Source organism: Podarcis pityusensis, assembly GCF_964106645.2.
Source record: "Podarcis pityusensis genome assembly, contig: HAP1_SCAFFOLD_152, whole genome shotgun sequence".
In the NCBI taxonomy this organism is placed as follows: domain Eukaryota; kingdom Metazoa; phylum Chordata; class Lepidosauria; order Squamata; family Lacertidae; genus Podarcis; species Podarcis pityusensis.
In genome coordinates, this window is record NW_028293285.1 from 66,567 (window position 1) to 72,566 (window position 6,000).

At 50.1% G+C, this 6,000-nt stretch overlaps 1 protein-coding gene across 2 annotated transcripts in view; it reads right to left on the reverse strand.

Moving 5' to 3' along the window:
• The window catches only part of LOC308469134 (rho guanine nucleotide exchange factor 15-like), a 56,971-nt gene extending 51,333 nt beyond the window's left edge, over positions 1 to 5,638 (reverse strand). The window contains exon 1 of one of the 2 annotated variants that reach the window (XM_081024469.1): positions 5,422 to 5,638. The gene's annotated coding sequence lies outside the window, so the exon portion shown is untranslated. Of the gene's footprint in view, positions 1 to 5,413 lie in introns of both variants that reach the window. The other variant, XM_081024471.1, reaches the window with a different exon arrangement.
• Between the last annotated feature and the right edge of the window lie 362 nt (positions 5,639 to 6,000).

Genomic DNA, 6,000 nt, shown 5'->3' on the forward strand with positions numbered 1-6,000 from the left:
CTTAAAATATCAAAGTGGAAGACAGGAGTGCCTGGCGTGCTCTGGTCCATGGGGTCACGAAGAGTCGGACACGACTAAACGACAACAACAACAACAAAATTTCAAAAACTTCCCTTGGTTCTCTTTCCATGGTTCATTTTGCATAACATAAATCCCTGCATATTTTGTATTAACTAAACCATTTAGTATTCCATTATTACATCCATCAAAACTTATTTGCACTGTCGAATTTATCTTAATGCTGCCCACGTTTCAAGTGTACACAATTCCCCCCTCCCCATATAATCAATAAACATTTTCCAGTCTTTTTTAAATGTATGTTCTTCTTGTTCTCTTATTCTGTATGTTAGGTCCACAAGCTGCGCATATTTCATCAGCTGAAGTTGCCATTCTTCTTTAGTTGGGACCTCACTCATTTTCCATTTTGGGGCTAACAAACCACAGGCCACAGTAGTGGCCTACATAAATAACCTTTTTTGACACCTGGGAATTTCCATCTGAATTATCCCCAACAAAAAGGCCTCTGGGTGTGTGTTTTTTGGAAAAGTACTTTTAAACATTTTTTTCAATTCACTATAAATTATTTCCCAATACTCTTTTACCCTTTTATAGGTCCTCCATGTGTGAAAGAACATACCCTCTACCTCAGGGGTGCCCAAACCTTTTCAAAGAGGGCCAGATTTGATGAAGTGAACATGCGTGACGGCCGACCAAAGTTGTTTTTTTAGGATTGAAGTTGTTGAGCTTCTTTTTTAAGATTGAAGCTGTTAAGCTTTTTTTAGGATTTTACCCCAGGAGATAAACTGCCACAGGAGCCAAATAAAACTGACCGGCGGGCCGGATTAGGCCCCCAAAACAGACTTTGGACATACCTGCTCTACCTCATTGCATCTCCAGCCTTTATCTGATTCAGATAAGTCCCCACCCCGATTCAGACTGCCAACCAGAACAGAGTGGCCCTTTATTTAAAAATATGAGATATAAGGTACATTAGAAACTGCTAATACCGAATCAGGCCATTGGCCCACCCAGCTCAGTATTGTCTACACGGATTGGCAGAGGCTCTCCAGGGTTTCAACAGGTGCTCCTCCCAGAGTCCTTACCTAGAGATGCCAGGAATTGAACCTGCAAGTCAAATGCTCTACCACTGAGCTGCGGACCTGTGGACCTCCAAACCTGCAGCCTTCAAGATGTTATTGGGCTCCAACCCCCATCATCCCTAGCCAGCGTGGCCAACAAGCACGATGATGGGAGTTGTAGTCCAACAACATCTGGAGGACACAAGCTAGGAGAAACAAGGCCTCCTGCCCATCAGATTCACCACACTGAGTCCAACCAGACTTCCTTCTTCTCCACGATGCAACTCCAGGATTGCACTCTCAGCTTCCAAGCAACGTGTTTATCTCACTTTGCACATCTTTGCAGCTGCGCAGCAAAAGCTTATCAGAAACCTGCGCATTATCTCTACGCAGATATAATTCACCGCCGCAGGGGTCGTGCACGACCAAAGGTTTTTGGACTATGGTCCTAGGCTCTATAAATGCTCTGCTTGGCTGCAAGCTGAAATAATTCTGTGGTTATATAAACCACCAGCTTGGATGCACGCATGTTCAGGAGAGTATGTGCATTTAAAAAGAGAAAGGGGGGAAGGGATTTAAATCATCCCATTAAGGAGAACCCCAAACATCGATCTAGCCCAGAATCCGGCTTCACATAGTGGCCAACCAGATGTGCTCTGAAAGGCGAACATGCAGGACGTCAGCACAACTGTACTCTTTGGTTGCTACTCTCCAGTAAGCGGCATTCAACCCAAGGGAACCTGGTGGGTGGGGCCAGAGGCAAGTGGGCGGAGCATCAGGCTGGTTTGAACAAAAGGCTAGTTACGGTACTCTGCAGCACAAACCCCCCTCTTGGTCCCCTATCTGCAGAGCATTCCAAGGGCCAGATAAAAAGCCCTGGAGGGCCGCATTCAGTCCTCCAGCACCTGGAGGACTCCACAGCTAAAAAATAGTTGGTAACTCCCACTCCTTCTTCATGAATGTCTGATCCCCTTTTAAAGCCACCTGTTTGAAGCTACACCTGCTACTGCCATACCTTTGCCAGTTCCTTCACAAGGCATCTATTTAAAATGGCCTTTTTTGTCCCCGCAGCAATTTAAATCCGCTCACCCAGAACACACTTCCCATTCTGCTTCAGATGAAAACAAAGGGTCCCTTAGGCACCGGAGATTTGGCACAACACTGCTCTAACCACTAGGCGTGACTTCCTCCAAGAGCAGGACCCCAAATTCCATGAACTTGCCAGGGTGCGGATGAAGCTTGTCCCCCAGTGGGTTCCCTTTGAAACATGAGGCTCAGGGAGCTGGAAGTTCCCCATCATTTGCCCGCTAAGTGCATGAGTGCAAAGGCACCTGGCAACAAAGCCACCTGTCTTAGGCACACACAGGCACACATGTGTCAAGGCTTTCCTCTCCCAGCTGTCTCTGTATGGAAAGGCAATTGCTGACAGATCCTCCATATTTCATCTCACCAGTACAGTATAAAGCTTCCTTGTCTCGTACACAGGGCACACCTTTCCCATTTCTAACCCAGCAAACCTTGTGGGTGACAAGGAGAAGGTCTGTAGTTGAGTGGTAGAACATCTGCTTTACTTCAGAAGGCCCCAGAAGGCTCAATAGAACCTCCCAGGTAGGACTGGGGAAAGACTCTCTGCAGAGCTGCTGCCAATCAGTGCAGCCATTACTGAGGTAAATGGACCAATGGTGTGACTCGGCGTAAGGCAGTTGTCGTCGCTGTCCGCCCCCCCCCCCCCCCGTTCTCTGCGAGCCCTTCTGGATTGTCGCAATTTTCAATCCCATACAGTGGTACCTTGGGTTAAGTTCTTAATTCGTTCCGGAGGTCCATTCTTAACCTGGAACTGTTCTTAACCTGAAGCACCACTTTAGCTAATGGGGCCTCCTGCTGCTGCCGCACCACCAGAGCACAATTTCTGTTCTGATCCTGAAGCAAAGTTCTTAACCCAAGGTACTATTTCTGGGTTAGCCTGGGTAGTCTGTAACCTGAAGCGTATGTAAACTGCAGCGTATGTAACCCGAGGTACCACTGTACTAGCAAATTCGGGATTGCGCAATCAGAGTTGAACTGGGTGGGTGTGCCTTGAACGACAAACCCGTTTGCTGAAAATATCGGACCTTTTGCAACAAGGAAAGCAAAATGCAAACGTGTGAAATAACACTTGTTTGACACATCGTCTAACCACCCTGCGAACAAATCAAGATAACTGTTCAACAGCCAGGTGGAGTGTGTGGAAGTGCCCTTTGTCCAGAAAGCCTCCTGATTTTGCCCTCTGCTCAGGAATCAGTCGTCACCCGGAACCCTGCAGAGCTGGGGGCTTTTCCCTTTGCCTGTGACTGGAGAAACTGACTCACTCCTTTTGCTCCAGGGTTTCCTGCACCTTCATCAGATTAGAAGCCAGGCTGATCTCTCAGCCCCAAGCTGTAGAAGCCTCACCCTCGTCTACTCCCCACCCCCCAAACCTGGAATCAGTCGCTCCATCTGGGGCCCTACAGTGAAGTCACAATGGAAACTCACGCCAAGGCACTAAGATTGTGCGTAAAATGGAGGTTGCAATAGCCTGAGCACAGATCGCAGCCAGATAAACTGAGCACTGTCATTTGCGACATCCGGCTGCGGATGTGCAAGAGGAGGATTGTGTTGGTCTTTGGTCAAGAGGTCGCCCGATGGACAATGTCTTTGGAAGGGTATCCTCCAGGTAGCAAACCTGAACCGCAAGGTGATCAAATGAGGTGCTCTTGGTGGCCACTCTCTGTAACAGCAGGAAATGGGCAAGAAGGTGTTTCTGGAATGGCAGCAATAAATCACTCCCTCCAATAAGAAGCCCAGGTGGTGCGTGCCGACAGGACTGTACCAAAACAGGGCCGCCGAGGAACACAAAGGAAGTACGAGCATGTTCAGGGGAACATCCTGAGGACTTGAACATCAATGAGGACCAAGCTTGCTCAGTTGGTAGAGAATGCCGAGTTGGAAAAGGAAAACTGGGTGTAGGTGGAATGGAGTGTCCTGGAGGAGGGCAAGCAGGCTGGAACCCTGAACTGAAACCTTGCTGAAATGTGGGTACCGTATTTTTTGCTCTATAAGACTCACTTTTCCCCTCCTAAAAAGTAAGGGGAAATGTGTGTGTGTGTCTTATGGAGCGAATGCAGGCTGCACAGCTATCCCAGAAGCCAGAAGAGCAAGAGGGATCGCTGCTTTCACAGCACAGCGATCCCTCTTGCTGTTCTGGCTTCTGAGATTCAGAATATTTTTTTTCTTGTTTTCCTCCTCCAAAAACTAGGTGCGTCTTGTGGTCTGGTGCATCTTATAGAGCGAAAAATACGGTATACACAGCCACATTCTATTGCTGGTTCCATACATGTTAGGAACATCAAATGGTTAAATAAATCGCTACCTGACTATTTATATGGCCTTTAATTCGTTGACAGTAGAATTCTATGCACATGTACTCAAAAGAAAATTCCACAGAGTCCAATGGGGCTTACTTCCTGGTCAGTGTGACTCTCCATGTCCCTGAGCTACATTGTGGTTATCCAAAACCAGGTGATCGTCGGAGCTCCAGCTGCAATTTTTTCTAACCTCTGTATCTGGGGATGCGCGGGCATTAAGAAGATCCAAATAAAACCAGAGGGTACAAACTGTTTGTGGGGCACCGTTCTAACAATGCGCTGCTATGCACAATTAGTCCCGCTTTGCACAATCCGGAGCACGCTTGTTCAAAAATAAATGCCACGGAGTTCAGCCGCCTGTAAACATGCACAGGAATTCGTGTAGCCTTTCGCCTCCTAAATACATGTACATACCTCGGAGGCAGAGCACATGATTTATATGTGGCGTCAGGCTCAAATCTCCGGCAGTCTCCCGTTTTAACATCTCTGGCAGCGAGTGTGGCAAAAAGATGCCCACCACTCCATGCCTTGGAGAGTCACCGCCAGACAGAGAAGGCAACAGTGGACCCACAATCCGACTCAAACTTGAATGCCCTCATAAGTCCAGCTCTTCCACATGAAAAGTGTTGGGGGCCCTGCTGGGAGCCGCTCCCTTAAAAACCCCATAAGGAGTCGCCGATTCTCACCGGGGTTGCAAAAGGCACTCTGCATATGTTCAATGACACTCTCACACACTTGCACGCGCGCTCTCTCCATATATACATATATATATTCTTCACGCGTTGTAGAGTGGAGCCCGGCCCTTGGGAAGGGGTAAAAAAAGGTTCAGGGGCGCAGAGGGAAAGGTGCGCGCGCGCGTTTCTACAAGATCACCCACCCAGCCGCCGGATCAGGTTTATGGGAGATCCAGCCGTCAGATACCAGAGGTTTAACCCAGAGCCTCTCCCTCACCTTCTCACCTTGAGCAGCTCAGGAGCCGGGCACGATCCGGCGAGAGCGATCGAGGAGAGGGACGCTCGGCCAAACCGGATCGCAGATCTGCGCCTCGGTGAGCAGAGGCGAGGCTGGCGATGCCTCCTCGGTCGCTCCGGGTCTCCGATCTCCCGCAGGAACTGGGCTCGGCCGTCCTCCTTTGTCCCGCCCGCCGCATGCCGCCAGCCGGCTGCTGCGCTCGCCTGCTGCCGCCTCCGCCGCCTCCGCCAGGGCGCAGTTGGCTCAGGGACCCGCCTCCATGTGCGCCCCCGCCCTCGCCTGGGACCCGGACCAGAGGAGGAGGAGCCGGCGAAGAGGGCGAGGGAGACGATCCACCGAGACGGCACCCCCGCCCGGCGCTTCCAGCCCCACCCCGGGGCGCTCCGGGTCGCGCGTAACGCGCAATCCGGGCCCCTGCCGTTAACATGTTTGCTAAGGGGTAAACCACGCTGGGGTGGGTGGATTAAGGGAGAAGTCATAGTTAACTGTCGAGTTGGAAGGGTACCCCCCAGGGTCATCTAGTCCAACCCCCCGAAGTACAGGTCTCCACTTTCAGGTACCGCCAC